The sequence below is a fragment of the Tenrec ecaudatus genome, chromosome 4 (assembly GCF_050624435.1).
Source record: "Tenrec ecaudatus isolate mTenEca1 chromosome 4, mTenEca1.hap1, whole genome shotgun sequence".
Lineage (NCBI taxonomy): Eukaryota > Metazoa > Chordata > Mammalia > Afrosoricida > Tenrecidae > Tenrec > Tenrec ecaudatus.
Genome location: NC_134533.1, coordinates 104,694,545 through 104,715,312, shown reverse-complemented (window position 1 = coordinate 104,715,312; position 20,768 = coordinate 104,694,545). Strand labels below are relative to the sequence as shown.

The following is a 20,768-nucleotide window of genomic DNA, read 5'->3' as shown; positions in this document are numbered from 1 at the left end:
AGCTTTCTTTGCCACAATTGCTTATGCACCCGTTTGTCCTCGGCGATCGTATCATGGAGGTGTGCAGCCAATGATATGATTTTTTTGTTCTTTGATGCCTGATAACTGATCCCTTCAGGACCACGTGATCACACAGGCTGGTGTTTTCTTCCATGTGGGCTTTGTTGCTTCTGAGCTAGATGGCCGCTTATGGGGCAGGAGGAAAGTCAAGGAAAATAGAGGAAAGAGCTAGGAGGCAAAGGGCATTTATAGAAGTCTAAACAAAGATATGTACATGCAAATATATATATATGAGGATGGGGAAATAGATCTATGTGTCTATATTTATAGGTTTAGTATTAAGGTGGCGGACGGACATTGGGCCTCTACTTAAGCACTCCCTCAATGCATGAATACTTTCTTCTATTAAATTGGCATTCAATGATGCTCACCCTCCCGACACAACTGCTGAAGCCAAAGCAGGTGAACAAGTAAATGTGGTGAAGAAAGCTGATGGTGCCCGGCTATCAAAAGAGATAGAATCGATTTTTTAGACCACAATTGTACCAAACTAAAACCCACTACCATCAAATTCTTACTTGAGGAGAGAGCCTCAACTTTCTTCCTAAAAGTGACTGATGGTTTCAAACAGCTGACCTGGGGTTAGCCCACTAGGCCACCAGAGTTCCATTTATTTTTCAAAAATTTTTATTGTGAATTAGTTTTCCATTCAACAATTAATTCACGTTGTTTCAACTCATGCATTCCCATAGTGTCATCATTTATCCCACTTCCTTCCTTTGCTTCCTGTTCCATTCTTCCTTTTCTAACCCTACTGGGTAGATGCTGTCCTTTGCATCTCAAATGGTTGATTGTTCTAATGCAGAGGAGAGGTCAGTTCCTGACGAGAAGAATGACTAAGGTATTGGAGGTTCCAACAGTCTCTATCCCACAGTAAGCCTGGCCTCTTCCATGATCTTGAGTTCTGTTTCATGTGTTTTTCTCATGCTGCCCAGGACCTTCTGCTGTGATCCTTTTTAGAGAAGCTGGGAGTGGGAGCCAGGCAGCATCTAGTTCTTCTAGTCTCAGGGTTGTGAAGAAAGATGTTTTTGTGGTCCTCCCTTAGTCCACAGAACGAAATGTTTCCATGTGGCTTTCAATTTTCCTCACTCTTTTTTTTTTTCCATGTTGCATGTGGTTAAAAGGGCCACCTGCAGAGGCTTGGCGGCCCCAGTTATGCGCCAGCACTTGCTCTGGCGCTGCAGCTTAACCCCCTGCGCCACGAGCAGGCACGGCGGGTTCAAAGGCAGCGCCCTTTCCTCACTCTTTTCTCTGGATGGGAACAGACCAACATTTGCACTTTGGATGGTTGCTCATGAGATTTTTTAAGACCCTAGTTACTACTCATCAAAGTAGGACATAGAACATTGTCTTGGTAGATAAACTACCGTATATACTTGTATATAAGCCGAGTTCTTCAGCATATTTTAATGCAGTTTCTGTTGTAAAAGTAGGTGCCCTGGCTGATATTTGGGTGGGCTTATACTCGCATATATACAGTATGTTATGTCAATTGACTTCGGTATCCCCCGAAACTATAGTCCTGAGCCCCCCAGGCCCAGGGACTCATTCTCTCAAGGTATTTGGTTATGTCTAAGAATTTTTCATAACTTTCTCCCCACCAGGGCTACTGTGGTAGGTAGATAATTTGATGTCTACTTGAAGATATAGAAAAGTGTAGGGTGGTATCCAAGCTGTCAGTAAGGCCGCGTTGGAGTGTGGCCTTCTCATAAGGAGGGCCCTGGGAGCCTCCCCCAACCTGCCTCTGCCACTGGTCCTGCGAGCTGCTGGAGCCCTGCCGTGTTTCCCTAGACCTCGGATCCACGGGACTCTTCCTGCCTTCTGCATCACTGCATGGGGCTGCGCCTGTCTGAAGAGGGACTTACGGACGAGTAATGGACTTGAGTTCAACTAGGCTGGGATATTTTTCTTGATATATGATTATTTCTTGATATAAAACTCTTCCTTACGTGTCTGAGTGTCACTGAATTTGTTTCTCTAGTCAAACTGACTGAATACAGTCTTTCCAATTGTGCAGTAGTGGACTAATCAAAATCATCCCTAGCTCATGACATACTCTAATCATAGTCCTCATGAATGGCTCACTTTTTAAAAAACATTTTATTACGGGCTCATACAACTCTTATCACAATCCACACATATGCATACATCAATTGTACAAAGCACATCTGTACATTCTTTGCCCTAATCATTTATGAAGCAAGTGCTTGTATACACACCATCAACCCTAAAACTAGAATCTTGAAAATGAAATAACCCATTGTATCACCAAACCAAACTCAAACTCACTGTACCATCAGAACTCCTTAATAAATGAATCCCTGTAGTATATTTGCCATGCCCATTCCATGCCCCTTTCAATCCAAGATGATCACTATGCTAAATCTTCCTTTTATCATTGCCTTGCTGTTGTCTTTCTCTTTATAGTTATAACAAAATGTTATATATTTTCAGTTTTTACTTTGTAAAATAGATATGCTATGAGAGGGCTTCAAAATATCCATAGAAAAATGGAATGAAAAGATAAGGGATTTTTTCCGTGAATCGTTTGGAGCCCTCTCTTATACTCTTTGGGGATTTACTCTCTCCTCCCAGTATACCATATTGCCAAGATTCTTCTGTTCTGTCCCCTGATGCTGTAGAACACTCATTTTGCCTGCTATGTAGCATTTCCTGTCACAACACCTGCTCACACGAGCAGCCCTGGAGGTTACTCATTGGGATGTGACTCGCAAGACTGGCAGTTCGAAAACCCAACGTCAGTGGTTGGAAACCACTCCTTGGGGAAAAGATGAGGCTTTCTACTCCAGTCTCAAAAACCCAAAGGGAATTTCTTCTCTGCCCTTCAGGATCACTATGAGTCTGAATTGACTCGATGACAGTGAGTTTTTTAAAAACTCATTTCTTTTTTTTTTTTTTTCACAAGAGAAAAGCTTGTAGTTAGTTCAGGGATCGTTTGCTGGCCCTTAGGAGTGTTTTCCAGTCCAGTCTGTTGGGGCACCACGCCCTGGCCCCAAAGTCCACTTTCAGCATTCCCAGGGGACCTTGCCACTCCATTCCCTTGCTGTTCCGCTGCACTCCCCCAGTGATTTGCCTCGGTGTGGTGGGATCAGGTCAAGTGCAATTCCCACACTGTGTCTCCAGTGCAGTCCCCTGTATCGCCCTTAGTCACTGATTGGCATCATGTCTCATAGTGGGGCCAGCCATGTTGTTCTCTCTGTGGACTGGCTGCTCTACTCAGAAACATCATCCTCACGGCCTGGTGGGCCAGGCTGTGCTCCACTCTCTCCTCCTGCCCCTTCATCTGCTCCCGTGTGCTCTGATCATATATGTTCATCTCCCGGAGCTGCAGAGTCAATGTCGTCCTTTGGAACAAATTCTTTTTGGGGGAGGGGCAGGAATCCACTTAATTTATGGTGCTGGGGCCAGCCTCCCAGACCTCTCCACTGGTTCCCTACTCCACGCCGGGATATTGCATTCACACCTTGCGGCACTGGGTTGAAGTCTGGTCCCACTTTCCCTGTGGAGATATAAACAATACCCTCCCCTTGGGTGGATTAATGCCCCATGACCCCACTACCCTTTTCTTCCTTGTATTCATCCTTTTGAAAAACTCATTTCTTATAGAGCCTTGGTGGTACAGTGGGTTAAGCTTTGGATCGCCAAACCCCAAGTTGGTGGTTCAAACCTAAGGGAGAACGATGAGGCAATCTTTTCCTGTCAAGATATAGTCTCAGGACTCTTATAGAGTCATTGAATAGCACGGAGTTTTGCCTTTCTATAGTTAGGCTTTCGGATTTTTTCCAGATTCTTTGCTATTGTGAACAGAACTTAAAAAAAAATCATTTTATTGGGGGCTCATACAACTCTTATCACAATCCATCCATCCATCCTTGTGTCAAGCACATTTGTACATTCGTTGCCTTCATTCTCAAAACATTGGCTCTCCACTTAAAACCCTTGGTATCAGCTCATTTTCCCCCCTCCCTCTCCGCTCCCCTCTCCCTCATGAACCCTAGATGAACAGAGCTTTTTGAAACATTGTCTTATATACCTCCCATTGATCCCTTGATGAACAGAGCTTTTTGAAACATTGTCTTATGTACCTCCCATTGATCGTGTGTGATTTCTTTCAGACTGGTTAGTGTTTCATTCTGTTGTACATAGGGTCCCTGTGAATTAGAAATGACTTGATGGCCCCTAACAACGACATTAAAGTTCTTTCTTACACACACACACACATACACACACACTCAGATCTTCCAGGTGAAAGGTTGTTGGTAGGTGCCGTTGGGTCAGTTCTGACTCGGAGTGACCGTGTATGAACAGCAGAACGGGATGCTGCCTGGTCCGTGCTCTCCTCACCGTCATCCCTAAGTCTGAGCACCGTGGAGGGCCTTCCGCCCCAGGAGCTCCGTTTCCCACCCAGTATTGGAGCTGCTCTGCTGCTATTCTTCCAACTCTCAGTGGTTAATTCTTTCAGAAGTGGATTGTCATGGTTGGAAATATAGGACAATTCGTATCCATTTCTCTGGCATGGAATAACAATATTATCCTTTTTATTATTACTATTATCAAAGGATTGTATGTGGATTGGAATTATCCTTTTTATTATTACTATTATTATTACTATTATGTGGATTGGAAAAAATAGAAACGGATTTTCTGACCTTGGGGCGTTAACTCCTCACCAGCTAACCCTCAGCTTTTTCAAAAGTACAATTGGACTTACAGTCCTCCTTTTACAAGAATTTTTGAGAGATTGAAATGAAACAGTATGTCTAAGTGCTTATTGTCTAGCACCTGACCCCTGCTGATACCTACACTTCCTGGGAGAGAAGGAAGGGTTTTGTGAACCCTTGCAGATGCAAGAAAAGGTGTTTTCAGTGTAACAGTGATTACTAGCTCATGGTCTGGAGCCACACTCTTAGTTGTGCAGGCTTGGGCAAGTGCTCCATACGTCTGCCCCGCAGTTTCGTCATCTATAAATAGTGATAATGATACCTTCCTCATGAGTGGTTGGAGGATTGGATGAATTAGGAAAATTAAATTGTTAGAGAAATGCTTGGCCCACAGGGTGCATCGTTATTATTACTGTAACCTGCTATTGCATGAGTGTGTAAGGGCGATGCACAAAATATCCATGACACAGGCTCCACATGTGTAATCATCTAGTGACACATGATCCAGACTCTGAAACACTGTAGGCAGAATGTGGAAAATGGGGTTGGGACGTTGCAACTCAATTGAAAGTTAGAGATCCTATTCTGGACTGGCACCTTTCTTAGTAGCTTTACTCCCAGTGATTGATATATATATATATATATATATATATATATATATATATATATATATATATTCCCTTTACTATGGTGAAATGGAACGAACACAGGATTTTATTTGAGGTTACATCTAATGCTGTGGTTTATTTCACATAAGGACTTGGTTAAAAGATTTGAACTGGTCATATGATACCTACTTACAGGTCATATGATACCCACCTTTAAGAATCCACTGAGTTAGTATCTATAAGAACCTGAGATGTGATAGCTGGTACTAAATTCCTCCCTGTTAGGAGATAGAGGATGAGAAAGTAGATATATTCTTGACTGCCTATGAGTCGTATAGGGCATAATGTAGAAGAACTCATGGGATTAATAATTTTAATTCTTGCTAGCCTGCACAAAACTAGTTCAGTAGTTTCTGGCTTGATCCCATGGTGTGTTAGTCTGGGTACACCAGAGAAACAAGTCCAGGGAGACTCCTATGTGTATAAGAAAGAGGTTTATATACAAGAGCAATTTAATATTGAGAGAACATCTCAATCCAGTTCAGATCAAGCCCATAAGTCTGATATTAGTCCATATATTCGACACCAATCTATAAAGTCTTCTTCAGACTCAGGAAGCACATGCAGTGACACTGAATGCAGGAAGATCACAGGCCAGTGGATCTTGTGGATCCAGTGGCGGTAGATGCATCTCAGCGCTGGCAAGGTCTCCATGTGGCTCCTCCAGGTCCCAGGGCACAGGGTCTATCAGCATAGTGCCATGTATCTTGAGAGCAGAGCATCTCCCAGGGAATGAGCTTAGAGAGAGAGGGTCTCCTGCCTCCACGGAGGAAATACCATAGTTCCCAGAATCCCCAGGAGAAGGCCAGGCCCATACAGGAGCCTCACGGGCCATATCCTGATTGATGGCTAGACCCCACCACTACATCTTAATCCTCAAATTGACACCAGATTAAGTAACTACCACACGTGGTTTGTAGCATATGATGGAAGTATTTTAATCCAGGTGGACACCTGATCAGCCTTGTCTTCAATTATTTAATATACTCTGTTAATTTGATAAAATTATCTCATTACCAAGGAAATTCATTGAGATGAATGCAAATCCTGTTGTAACATTATGACTCAAGCATTGTTTTACGGAAGTGTTGTTGTTGACGTTGTTGGCATAGGGTTGTTAGTTTCATGAACAAATTACCACAAGCTCAGGGGTTCAGAACGACAGTTCTGTAGGTCAGACATCCAATACAAGTTTCACTGGGCTAAAGTCAGGGTCTTGACAGAACTGCATTGTTTCCTGGATGCTCTGGCTTTTTCCAGCCTCTAAGAGCCACCTGTGGCCCTTTGATCCAGCATACATGCTAGCAACATGACCTCTCTCTGATTATTGGTCCACAATTACATTTTTCTCTGAACACAGCTGAACTCACATGCTTCTGCCTTCTAAGGACTCATGTGGTCAGATTGAACCCATCTGGATAATCCACTATAATCTCTCACCACTTCCCACATTTCCACACTTCCATCTGCAAAGTCCCCTTTGCCACTCAAGGCAGCGCATTCACTGATTCAGGGTTTGATGGCATTGGGGGCTGTTTTTTTGAGGTGATACTGCCAGAGCATAAAGCAGTAAGACCAGTGAACCTTGGTTGCCATCCACGGAGGATGTGATGGCAAATCCACTTGACTGCCAACAGGAAGGTTAGAATACTCCCAGAGGTGCCTTAAAAGAAAGAGTTGGCAGTCTAGTTTTTTAAAAAAAAATTTATTTTTACATTTTATTAGGGGCTCATACAATTCTTATCACAATCCATACATATATATACATCAATTGTATAAAGCACATCCATACATTCCCTGCCCCAATCATTCTCAAAGCATTTGCTCTCCAGGCAGTCTAGTTTGGAGAAGTCAACCACTGAAAACCCATTGGAGCATTGGAGTACAATTCTATTCTAACATATCTAGACTTGCCATGCACTGGAGGCAACCACCAATGGTTGGATCATTGTCAACATTTAAATATTAATTCATAAAATGTCCTGGAAAAATCTCAACCCATTTTTTCAGTGACATTAATTATGTTCATCTAGTTTTTCAACCATCACACATATCCATTCCAAAATTACATGCTCTCCCTGAACAGAAGTTCCGTGTATCTTGGTTAATTTTTAAAAGGTCATTTTATTGGGGACTCATACAACTCTTATCATAATTCATCCATCCATCCATCCATCCATCCATCCATCCATCCATCCATCCATCCATCCATCCATTGGGTCAAGCACATTTGTATATTTGTTGCCATCATCATTCTCAAAATATTTTCTTTGTACTTGAGCTCTTGGTATCAGCTCTTCATTTTTCCCCTCCTTCCCCTCCCCTCCTTCCTCATGAACCCTTGATACTTTATAAATTATTATTATTATTTCATGTCTTACACTAATCGATGTCTCCCTTCACCCACTTTTCTGTTGTCCACCCCCCTGGGAGGTCAGCAAAAGCAGTCTACCTATAGTCGGAGTGTGGGGTGTGGTTTGTATTCTGCACCGGGGTCCGCTCCTTTGAGCAGTAAATTAGGTGATTCATTTAACCTCTTTCAGCCTCAGTTTCCTAGTCTGTAACCCCACAGTGGTGTTGAATGGATGAAAAATCAGGTTAGATAGGTCACAGTACAATTTTTGTAAGCTGAGCGGCACTATAAGAAACAATAAAGTAAGGTATTCTGATGTGGCATCCATTAGCATGACTATAATAAATAAATAATACTTGATGATGATGGACGACCCATTGGCAAGTCCAGGGAGCTTTAAGTCAGCAGTTTGGAAACCTTGAATTGTCAACAGCATCGTGGGCAGGAGGAGGTTGGTGGGCGTAGGGCAGGAAGGAGAGCTGGGAGGAACTCTGACTTAGCAAAGAACTCAGCATGACATCAGTAGACGTCTCCTAAGGTTATTCCTAGTGTCTTCTTCTGGGCCCTTCACTTTCCTGGTTCTTTTAAGAAGTAGATTAAAAAAAAAGAAATTGATTAAAAAAAAGATATAGATTTTTAATATATATTTCTCCTTATAGAAAACATGGCATATATAAAAGAATTAATGAAAAAGAAAGTTCCCTTAACACAACCCCATCCCACCCCGTGATCCCACCTAGATTCTCTAGTTCTGTTAAAGCTCATTTAATTGGGTGTTTTGATTTGTAAGTCAGTTACTCTAAATAATTGCGATCTCCCTCTTCCACGTATACCCATAGCCTAGGCTCGCTCTTATTCCCAGATTCAAAATAGAATGAAGCACTTCCAGCAACTAGGAGAGTTGGGAAGTAGATTATTTGGTAGGTATAGACCTACTAAACTTGCTTTTAACAAGCCATTGCTTTGCTATAAAATATTGCAAAATTGATTTTATTATTATACTCTAGTCTAAGATGCTCAATATGATATTGTTAAGACAATGGGACAAAATATTTAGCTACTTTCAGAAATATAAGGAAATTCACTAGGTATTATAATTTTAGGATAGTTATTTTTGTTATTGTCACCAAACTCCCCACGGTGTGGACATTTTTTTCTTTCTTTTTTTTTTTTTTTGATTAGGGGCTCATACAATTCATCACAATCCATACATACATCAATTGTATAAAGCACATTTGTACATTCATTGCTCTCATCATTCTCAAAGCATTTGCCCTCCACATAAGCCCCTGGCATCAGTTCTTCATTTTCCCCTCCCTCCCCGCTCCCCATCCCTCATGAACCCTTGATAATTTATAAATTATTATTTTGTCATATCTTGCCCTGTCTGGCGTCTCCCTTCACCCACTTTTCTGTTGTGCATCCCCCAGGGAGGAGGTCACATGTAGATAATTGTGATCGATTCCCTGTTTCCACCCCACCTTCCCCTTCCCCTCCTGGTATCGCTACTCTCATTATTGGTCCTGAGGGGTTTATCTGTCCTGGATTCTCTGTTTCCAGCTCTTACCTGTACAAGTGTACATCCTCTGGTCTAGAAAAATTTGTAAGGTAGAATTGGGGTCAAGATAGTGGGGCAGGAGGGAGAAGCATTAAAGAACTAGCGGAAAGTTGTATGTCTCCTCCCCGTGACCCTTCTGTAAGAGGATGTCCAATTGCCTACATCTGGGCTTTGTGTCTCCACTCCGCACTCCCCCTCATTCACAATATGATTTTTTTTTGTTCTGGGTCTTTGATGCCTCATACTTGGTCCTATTGACACCTCATGATCACACAGGCTGGTGTGCTTCTTCCATGTGGGCTTTGTTGCTTCTGAGCTAGATGGCCGCTTGTTTATCTTCAAGCCTTTAAGACCCCAGATGCTATATCTTTTGATAGACTGGCACCATCAGCTTTCTTCTCCATATTTGCTTATGCAGCTGCTTTGTCTTCAGTGATCGTGTTGGGAAGGTGAGCATCATGGAATGCCAATTTTATAGAACAAAGTGTTCTCTGTTGAGGGTGTATACTTGAGTAGAGACCCAATATCCATCTGCCTCCTTAATACTAAACCTATAAATGTATATGTACATAGATCTATTACCCAATCATTACGAGGTAATTATTAATCCAGTTTCTCTCTATAGAGATTTACGTATCCTGAATTTCATATACAGAAAATTTTACAAAGCACAACCAAGAAAAAACAACAATAACAATGGCAAAACAAAATACATCAATCAGAGAAAAACCTTAATAGAAAAGAAAGCAGTTTATTTAAATTTCATTTAATTTATCTCTATATATGGCACATCTCTTGTCAAATTTGTATTATTTTAAAAAATATTTTTAAAACTTTTGTAAAAATTTTAAAATTTCAGTTTCTGATGTTGTTAGCTTATACCTAGTAATACAATTAAATTTTGTATACTGACCCAGAAAAACCAAAAAGAAAAGAAAGCAGAAATTATTAAAAACCGAAACAACTATAAAATGGGGCAAAATCTCTACTCAAGCACTCCCTCAATGCATGAATACTTTATTCTACTAAATTGGCATTCTATGATGCTCACCCTCCCGACACAACCGCTGAAGCCAAAGTGCGTGAACAAGCAAATGTGGTGAAGAAAGCTAATGGTGCCTGGCTACCGAAAGATATAGTGTCTGGGGTCTTAAAGGCTTGAAGATAAAAAAGTGGTCATCTAGCTCAGAAGCAACAAAGCCCACATGGAAGAAGCACACCAGCCTGTGTGATCACATGGTTCCGAAGGGATCAGTTATCAGGCATCAAAGAACAAAAAATCATGTCATTGGCTGCACACTTCCCTGATACAATCACAGAAGACAAATGGGTTCATAAGCAAATGTGGTGAAGAAAGCTGATGCTTCCTGGCTATCAAAAGGTATTGCTTCTGGGGTCTTAAACGCTTGAAGGTGAACAAGCGTCCAGCTAGCTCAGAAGCAACAAAGCCCACATGGAAGAAGCACACCAGCAAGTGAGATCACGAGGTGTCGAAGGGATCAGGTATAAGGCATCATCAGGAAAAAAAAAAATCTTACCATAGTGAATGAAGGGGGAAGTGCAGAGTGGAGACTCAAATCCCTTTTGTCGGCCACTGGAGACCCCCTCACAGAGAGGTCTAGGGGAGGAGATGAGTCAGTCAGGGTGCGATGTAGCACCGATGAAGAATACAGCTTTCCTCCAGTTCCTAAATGCTTCCTCCCCCCAACTACCATGATCCGAATTCTACTTTGCACGTCTGGATAGAGCAGAGGTTGCACACTGGTGCAGATAAGAGCTGGAGGCACAGGGAATTCAGGGTGGATGATCCCTTCAGGACCAGGGGTGTGAGGGGCAATACTGGGAGAGTAGAGGGTGAGTGGGTTGGAAAGAGGGAACCGATTACAAGAATCTACATGTGACCTCCTCCCTGGCGGACGGACCACAGAGAAGGGGGTGAAAGGAGACGTCGGACAGTGCAAGATATGACAAAATAATAATTTATAAATTATTAAGGGCTTGTGAGGGAGGGGTTAGTGGGGAGGGAGGGGAGAAAAAAGAGGACCTGATGCAAAGGGCTTAAGTGGAGAACAAATGCTTTGAAAATGATGAGGGCAAAGAATGTACAGAAGTGCTTTATATAATTGATGTAGGTATGGATTGTGATAAGAGTTGCATGAGCCCCTAATAAAATGTTTTAAAACAAACAAAGAAACAAAAATAAATAAAATGGGCCACAATGCTAGGCTGTTACCTTTTACCTTCGCGACCTCAGTCGTCAATGCCTTTGCCGTGCTCTCAGCCTGGCAGCAAGGCTATTTACATCCCTGGACTGGAGTCAGAGGAGTGTCACGGGAGGCTTAATCTGAGCGCAGGTCCCGCAGATGCATTTTGGCCTTCCACTATTATCCACAGCCTTCTGCGAACCAGGTGTTCAGCATTTCAGCTCTGGTCCTCTTTCTTCCTCTCTGGATTTTATGATTTTCAGTCTGTGGATCGCATTGGTTCGCGTGCTTCTTCTGTGTGGACTTAGTTGCTGCCTCACTTCGAGGACTGCTTATTTTAAGACAAAGATGCTGTAAGACCTCAGATGCCCTTCCTTCTCGTGGCCGAGCATTGCCCGGTTTCAGCACCCCACTCTGCTACAGTGTTCACCCATCTCTTCAGTGTTCTCTCATCAGGGTGGGCATCAGGCAGGCCCGTGCCATCAGAACGCGTGATTCCAAGACTAGGGGTCAGTTTAAACTAGAGCCCAACACAGGATGACTTTTTGAGAAAGTTTACTTCATTAATTACCAGACTATGGTTGTAGCAAACTTTGTGAACATGTTTCTACAGTTATAGCAGCTAGAAACCTGAACCTCTGGATTTCTGTCCATCACTAGAATGTTTCAGTGTTTTAAGTCTGGAACATCAATGATGGGTTCATTTAGGGGTGACCAGGCTCTTGATAAAGTGGATCTTGTTACTCAAAGTCATATTTGTCCTTGAAAATAATTTTAATTATTTATCATGAGAGCTCACCACGCAAGGCCATCCTCAAAGAAACGCCAAGTTGGGAAGGTCAAGATAGGAAGTTACTTGGTGAACTGAGTAAATGTCTCCCCACTTAATGACAGTTTCATTGTGATTGGTTCCCCCATTCAGCCCCCACCTTCCCCCACCCTCAATGTATCACTACTCCAATTATTATTCCTGAAGGGTTTATCTGTCCTGGATTCTCTGCGTCAAGAACTCTTATCTGTACCAGTGCACATGTTCTGGTCTAGCCAGATTTCTTAGGTAGAACTGGGGTCATGATAGGGGGTGGGGCATTTTAATTTTTAAGTTGGATGCTTTCTCAACGTGGGTGACATGTTTCCAACCTGCACTGTTGCAGGATTGCTCTTGGGATCCATTCTAGGAGCACCTGTTGCTGATGGCCTAGTAGAAGCTGCAGAAGGCCTTCTTTATTTTTCTCACTGTTTCAAGTTCAAGAATTTCAATCAGCCAATATTGAGTACTGTGATACTCTGGGTGTACTAGAGAAACAAATTTATAGACACTCATGTGTATAGGAAATAGCTTTATATAAAGAGTAATTATGCATTAAGAAAACATCCCAACCTAGTCTAGATCAAGTCCATAAATCCAATATTAGCCCATATGTCCAGTACCAGTCTGTAAATTCCTCTTAAGTCTCATGTAACACATACAATGAAGTTGAATGCAGGAAGATCACAGGCCAGTGGGTAGAAAGTCTTGTGGATCCAGTGGTGGTGGAAGCATCTTAGTGCTGGTGTGTGTCTCCACATGGCTCCTCCAGCTCCAAGGCTCTGGCTTCCATCAGCAGAGCTCCATGTAGCTTGTCAACAGGAATGTCTCCCAGGGAGTCAGCGAGTGCCTCACCTCCACTGAGCTATTTATCTCCTTACCAGCTCCAAATGAGGTCATGAAGCTGCAACCTGATTGACAGGGTCAACTCCACCCCTTCATTCTTAAGTTGCAAGTTGACAACAGATTATATAACAACCACCAGTACCTACTCTCTTAGTCACAGATTGGGTCAATCAAGATGAATATCACATTGTTTCTGCCCTTTCGGAGCCTGTAGCCCACCTGTGGAGCCAAACATTGATATTCATTCAGCTGAGGTGGTCAATTTGAAGGTTTTCCTTTGACATAAATTCTTTTAATTATTTTTCTGCTAGAAGTCTTCTGTTTTCGAAAGATTTTCAACTCTCTCGAAGTTGCATTTAAGTAAAACCGAATTTCTTTTTTAATTAATCAGACACAACCATTTCTGAAAGCAAGAGAAAATGAGTTCTTGCCACACTTGGTTTGTATAATTATAACTACAACAAAACACATGTGGTATTTTTTTTGAAAATCTTAATCATGAATAAATATGGCCATCAAAGAAAAATTGTGGAACTGAATGGTTTTAGTGTTGCATTCTGGCCATCTAGCCCTCCCACGTCATACGCCCTGTGGAGACAGACTGCCGCGTCTTTCTCCCACAGAGCCACTGGTTTGCAGCCAAGCGTTTCACCACTGCACCATCGGGGAAAAGAACCCAACCACGCTAGTGGTACATGGTCTACAAATCCATCTGATGGTTGCCAGATCAGTCAGCTCAGTCTGATGACAAAGTGGAAAAAAAAGCTTTCATTTTTGGAGTATTTTAAAATCATGATCATAAAACATCCAGTTTCCACACCATCTGTTCACTTACTTGGGTGTCTTATATTCTTCAAAAAGGTTTTGGTGAATGGGATACTTTGTCCAATAAAGTTTCAAACACGTTAAAGAAAAAGGAAAGAAAAAGAAAAATTGATCAATTCATGTGATATTGATGTTCCTTATCTCCCCCCACTTCCCATATTATTGTAAAACAAATCTTTGGTTTCATGTTTTCATCCATAAATATCTTGGTATTAATCTTAAAATAAAAAGGCTTTTAGAAAATATAGCCATAATCGTTTCTCAGCCTTTTGGCTAAGATCAAGTGTAGAAAATATGACCGTAGTAATATCTCTTTTGGAAGTGGGGTGGGGTCGAGAGGCAAAATATTACATAACTATTGTTTATTTCTCCCAGGAGGTACCTCGTGCTCTTTCTGTTTTTGTGATGTTAGCAATTATTGATATGTATTACCTAAATCAATTCTTTTACTAGGGCTTGATGATATCCTAGTCTTATTGCATCTTAATTTATTATCCAGGATATTTATCCAAATTCCCCTCTGTATTGATTACCCGAGGCACAATTTGAATAGGAAGAGCAGGAAGAATGTTTGTGACTTTCTCTTTATTTACCAGGTTTTAAAATAATGAGTTGATTGCTACCTCCAAATAAGATCATTTTTTAAAGTTGTTCTTTGGTGCTGTAGACTGTAGACTTTGATGCTGTAACCAGTGAAGCTTATATGTAATTGTAGATGGCGTCCCAAGGAAGCAACTCACACTGTTGTGGAGGCTGGCAACTACCAAGCCTGCGTGGCAGATGTTAGGCTGGAGGGTTCTGACTCAGTTGCTGCAGGGGCGGATGCATCCCAAGTTGGCAGGTTAGACACTGGGTAGCTGGCTAAAGTATCCCAAGGTCAGAAGGCAGGGTGGCAGACGTCTGGCTCAAGTCCCAAGACTTGGACATCAGGTGATGAGAGCCAGATGTAAGTAAGATCCGGAGTGAGTGAAAAGTGAGAGATTTTTGCCAGGATGCCAGTATCTGAGGGGGCTTCAAAAAGTTGCTGAAAAAAATGAAGGGGAAAGAAAAAGCTCCTAAAAAAACGGAACGGACAGACAAAGGATATTTTCTCATGCACTCTTTGAGGCCCCCATCACATGCTGGATGCAGGCTACAGCCCTGAGGAAACTCCCTTCATATCTATCAGATCAGCGCTTCTGAGGAACTAAGGGTGTTGGATCTCAACCTAATCCTCTTACATTGCATCAGAACTGAAGACATCAGCCCACACCATGGGAGATGATTACATCATTACATAACAGCAGGTGCCTTAAGCATACCCTCTCCTGTGCTTTACATCACCTCTAGCTACATTACTTATAATGCCTGATACAAAGTTAGTACTATGTAAATAGCAATTTTGGCTCTCTCTTAGCTTTTGAGAGATTGCCTTGATTACTTAATTGCCTTTTATTTTTCCCAAATATTTTCACCCATGAATGGCTGAATATATAGATGCTAAGCCCATGGATATTTATTTTAAAATGTTGTTATTAACCCATGGACTTAAGTGAAGTGGAGGTGTGTCAAATTATCGTAGATAGCAGGTTCAGAATATTCTTTCATTATTAATCCTCGAATCGTGGTTTAGCTGTCTTCTCATCTGGTGTGCCACGATGTTCTGCCCATTCTGAAATCAGCCTTTCTCTCAGGAATCCGAGTTCTTTCTAGTGGGAAGTAGCAGTTAGTTGCCATAAATCCAAACCTTAGGCATGCTCATTAGTACTGGTTTGCTCATTGTTTCTAGGGCTTTTTAGTGTCTACAGTTAGGAAATATATTGGTTCTTTTTTAAGTTTGTAAATATGTCACGAGTTAACACTAACATCCTATAAAATTCAGAACTATAGGGATTTCACTTAAGTTTCGCTATTATAATGTACAACTTTTTCCTGCACCAAAAATCAATACATGCATATAATTTCTATTTACTTTATCTCCTAGCATATATTCATAGCCCCCAAAGAACTATCCACTCTCTCCAGTAATACAATTATTGAGAGCACTTTATGATATTCTGCAGTTCTTTTCATTCTTATGAATATTTTATTAGGATTGTACCATCAATGTGTTTTAAAGTCACTGAAAGAATTCCTTTTTGGTTTGGGTGCCAACTTAAAACATCATGAAGTACACTTTTAATTTGTTTTGAGTTGTGACTTTTAAAAATTATGAAAAATATTTACATGGGTAAATCTACAAAATAAGGGTATAGTAAGCTATACAATACTTACTTCATGCTTACTTTTTGTCCTTAGGTATTAAAAAAATAAAATTTTTCCATTTAACCAACACTAAAAAAAAATGAACATTTCGACTTCCTTTTTCTAAATAAATGGCAGCATATACTCATTTATCTGTAAATTTGTGGGTTTTTAATATAGTAGCTATTATAAACTAGTGTGCATTTCCTCTTGTTGTAGTTAAATTGCCAAATCACCCAAATCCACTTTAAAATAGAGATAATATCATTTTACCTTCCTACCAACAATGTGTAGAGGTTCACTTAATCTTTTTGAAGTGTTTAAAAAAAGTCTTGAACAGCGCTGTTTCCAGTGGCTTCCCAGTGGTTGAGAGACCCCAGAATTGGAAGCATTGCTCTGTAAAGTGTTGTCCACGGTCCAACTGCTTCAAACCCAAACCAAATGAACAGCTATTAAGTCCATTCTAACTCAGAATGACCCTTTAGGACAACTATCCTCATGATTTTCTGAGCCAGGAACTCCTTACAGGAGTTGAAAGCCTCATCTTTCTCCATTGGAGTAGCTGGTGATCTCAAACTGTTGACTTTGCAGTCAGCCGCCCAACATGTACCCAGGGCTTCAACATCACCAAAAAATGTATTTGAACTGTAGACTCTCAGACTAATAATTTACTAAACCAGAACTGACAATTTAACAAGATACTCAGTGATTCATATCACATTAAAATTTGAGAAGCTGTGTGTCTTAGTCTGGGTTGACTAGAGAAAAATTCATAGACATTCATATGTGTATAAGAAAAAGAGCAATTGTAAAGTGAGAAAACATCCCAGCCTGGTCCAGATCAAGTACAAAGTCCGATATTAGCCCATATGTTTAATACTAGTCCATAGTCCATAAATTCCTATTTAGACTCACACAGCACATGCAATGATGCCAAATGCAGGAAGATCACAGGCTAGTGGGTAGAAGGTCTTGTGGATCCAGTGGCAGTGGAAGCATCTCCATGCTGGCACGGGTTCCACATGTCTCCTTCAGGTCTCTGTGTTTTTCAACAGCAGGAAAGCGAAGGCAGAGAAAGTGGGTCTGGCCTCCAAATTAGGTCATTAAGCTGTGACCAGATTGACAGGCCAGACTCCACCCCCTCACTCAAGTAACAGGAGGTCATGTAACTGCCACACTGTGCTTTCCAATACTGTAGTCACCGGTGGTTATTTAATTAAAATTCTATAACAAAATTCAGTTCCTTGTTCACTCTACCTATATTTCAAATAGCCACTTCTCCGACAGTTTCATCATTGCAGAAACTTCTCTTGCACTGTACTGGTCCAGAGCTACATTGTCCAATGTGGTAGCCACATGTATGTGATTTTAAACTTAAACTTAAATAACATTAGATTTTTATTTCCCCATTCATATTCCTGATATTTTAAGTGTTCAATGGCTACATGGGACTGGCTAGTGGATATGGTATTGAATGATGTAGAACATTTCCATCAGTGCCAAAAGTTGTGTTGGACTTATTTGTTCCAAAAGTTAGCAAAAGGATGGGTGATCCAGAGAAAAGAAGGAAATACAATTTATTACATTCCCAAGATGTGTGTGTGTGTGTGTAAGTGAGGTTCACGTAGGCTACATCAATTAACCCTTAAGTCTACCATGCTGGTATTAGGTTTTTGTTAGTTGCATCAAACCCATTTAAAATCAACATTACTATGGCAGTGAGTTTGGTTTATAAGGTTTTCTAGATCATAAGTTCAAAAAATAATTTTATTGGGGGCTTATACAATTCTTATCACAATCCAAACATACATCCATTGTGTCAAGCACATATGTACATGTGTTGCCATCATCATTCTCAAACATTTGCCTTCTACTTGAGCCCTTAATATCGGCTGCTCATTTCCCCCCTCACTCCTGACTCCCCCGCACCTCATGAACCCTTCATCATTCATAAATTATTATTCTTTTGTCATATGTTTAGAGTATAGTTTTTATGGAGTAGAATGGTAGGGCAGGTTTTATCTGCCAGCCTTTTAGTTTTAACCATTGTGAGCTTTTAATCATTGTGCCGCCTCTCACTTCCATTAAGTTGATGCTGACTCACAGTGACCCTACAGGACAGGGTAGAACTGCCCCTGTGAGTTTCTGAGACTAACTATTTACCGGAGTAGAAAGCCCCATCTTTCTCCCTTGGAGCAGCTGGTAGTTTCGAACTTCAGACCTTGAAGATCGCAGTCCACCTCGTAACCACTAAATCACCAGGGCTCCTTAATGGTGGTCATCTCCCTGCCACGGAGTCAATTCCAACTCCTTGTGACCTTATACAGGGTTTCTGAGACTGGTAGGTTTGAACCAGTGACTTTGTGATTAGCAGCTTAACGTCTAACCCACTATACCACCAGGTCTCCCTCATGGTCGTGTTAAACCTATTCAAAGGCAAGACCAAACCAAACCAAGGTTAGTAAACACTAAGTTATTCAACTACATCAACACTAATAAGGGATAGAGTCTAATTCAAAGTTGAGGATTCTTTCCTATATTTAGAAGGAATGTGCCTGAGTGCAGCCTTCTACGAAACAAAACATGATGCAACCCACTGTTTCCTCTTCCCTGCACAGGTCGTGTTCCAAATCGAAATCAACACTAATTGATTTATTGAATTCACTTCTAAGACTCCCCTTTTCACAATTTGTTTACCTTTCACTTTTCTATTTTGACATGTCAATAACGTAAGCATGTACTGAGCATCTACTAAAGTGAGGGTTTTCTTTACACATAGTTAAAAAACGCACTCTTCTGTCCTTTTAAGTTAATAATGTATACATTCTTTAAAATTTGGTTTTCTTAGCTACCCCGAGTTTTGAACATGCATTGATTACATGAGCATGTTGGGTTTTAATGACTCTTTTTTTTAATGTCTGTTGCAATTAATGGCATGGAGGTGGACATATCTGACCTCCTCTGGCTTCCCCATTGCCTCCACACTCCATCCTTCTTTACTTATTCAAACAGCAAGCATTCCTCTCATGCCACTCTGCATCTACTCTGGGCTCAATAATTCATTGCAATGGCCACACAGAACTCACTGGCAAGGTTTTCAATTAGGGTTTATTAGGGAAGTCAATATGTTAGCACAAGTCAGGATCAGATACCATCAGGGATGCAGTCATGGGGCTCCTCATCCAGTAGCCAAGTCTCTCTCTGGTTCTCAGCCTCTCAGCCATATGGTCCCTTGGCTTTGCCTCCATGGGCCATGAAGCCAGCCCACCTGTCACTCTGCTTCACACTTCCATAGTCTTGGGCCAGATAAGGAGAAGGTACCCCATGGTCTTGTTGCTGCATTGGACTTTTTTGTTCTATATGTTACCAAAAGGCTGGGTGAGCCAGAGGACAGAAGGAAATAAAATTTATTACGTGCCCAAGATGTGTGTGTGTGTGTGTGTGTGTGTGTGTGTGAGTCTCTGTGCTACAGTCTACACTGCATCTGGTCTTGGAGGCCTCTGACGCTTGAGTGAGATCTTGGAGTGCTCTTCCAAAGTCCTGTGGGTTCTCGCTTCTCTGCTTCAAAGACAGCTCATCCTTACAGCCAGTGAGTCGTTAAGGAGAACTGACCAATCCCCTCTCTTAGTGATACACATACACTGTTTGCATAGTCCACCCAGTCATTTGGTAGGAGTTACAGAGACTTGGCTTAGAAGAACAATGTTAAGAAATTTCATTCCACCACACCTGCTAGAATTAGATGATTTGTTAATGAATACATTAAAAACTTTTTTGGAACAGCCTCTTTACTGAGGTGTAGTTAGTTTCCTTTCCTTAAAAAACAAAAAACAAAAACCAGCAACACAAAGTTTTCGTGTGATTTAGGTGAAGGTTCACCAAGCAGATGATCAGTTTTATGTTCAACAATTTATACACATTTGGTTTATTTCAACCCCCTCAATACATCATCACGTATCTCTCTTCCTCCCAGTGTTTCCCGTTTCTATCCCTTCTTCTTTCCTAATCCTTTGTGTTTGGGCAAATGCTGCCCTTTAGATTGTAAATGCTTGAGGATTCTAACATAGGGATGAATTCAGTTCCAGACCTTAGGGTGGCTAAGGACCACAATGTTGGGGGTCCCACAAGTCTTTATCTGAAGTCTGGTCTGTTTTCTGATGCCCAGTTCTGTTCCACATGCTTCTCCCACTCTAACCAGGATTTTCTGATGCAGTCTATTTTCAGAGCAGTGGGTGGTGGTAGCTGGGCACCATCTAGTTCTCTTGGTGTCTGGGCCATGGCAACAGATGTTTGTGTGGACTACTAATCCATTGAATTAATTGTTTTCTACAAATCTTTGGATTTTCATTATTATTTTTTTCTTTTAGACGGGAAGAGATCAATTATGGCACTTTCGATGGCTGCTCACTAAGTGTTTTAAGACCCCAGCCCCTACTCACCAAAGTAGGACAGAGAACATTGTCTTTGTAAACTGTTATGTCATTGACCTAGGTGTCCTTTGAGATTATGGCCCTGAGACCCAAGGATTCATTCCCTCAAGA

The 20,768-nt window shown here is 41.4% G+C and overlaps 1 protein-coding gene and 2 non-coding genes across 3 annotated transcripts in view; 2 read left to right on the top strand and 1 right to left on the bottom strand.

Moving 5' to 3' along the window:
- SLC35F2 (solute carrier family 35 member F2) overlaps positions 1-20,768 on the top strand; it is an 82,220-nt gene that overhangs the window by 26,259 nt on the left and 35,193 nt on the right. The window lies entirely within an intron of this gene.
- LOC142447764 (small nucleolar RNA SNORA76) lies at positions 1,163-1,292 on the bottom strand. The gene has a single exon (XR_012784417.1). It is a non-coding gene; the product is annotated as a small nucleolar RNA SNORA76 (small nucleolar RNA).
- On the top strand, positions 14,258-14,451 carry LOC142447413 (U2 spliceosomal RNA). Its single transcript, XR_012784127.1, has one exon. It is a non-coding gene; the product is annotated as a U2 spliceosomal RNA (small nuclear RNA).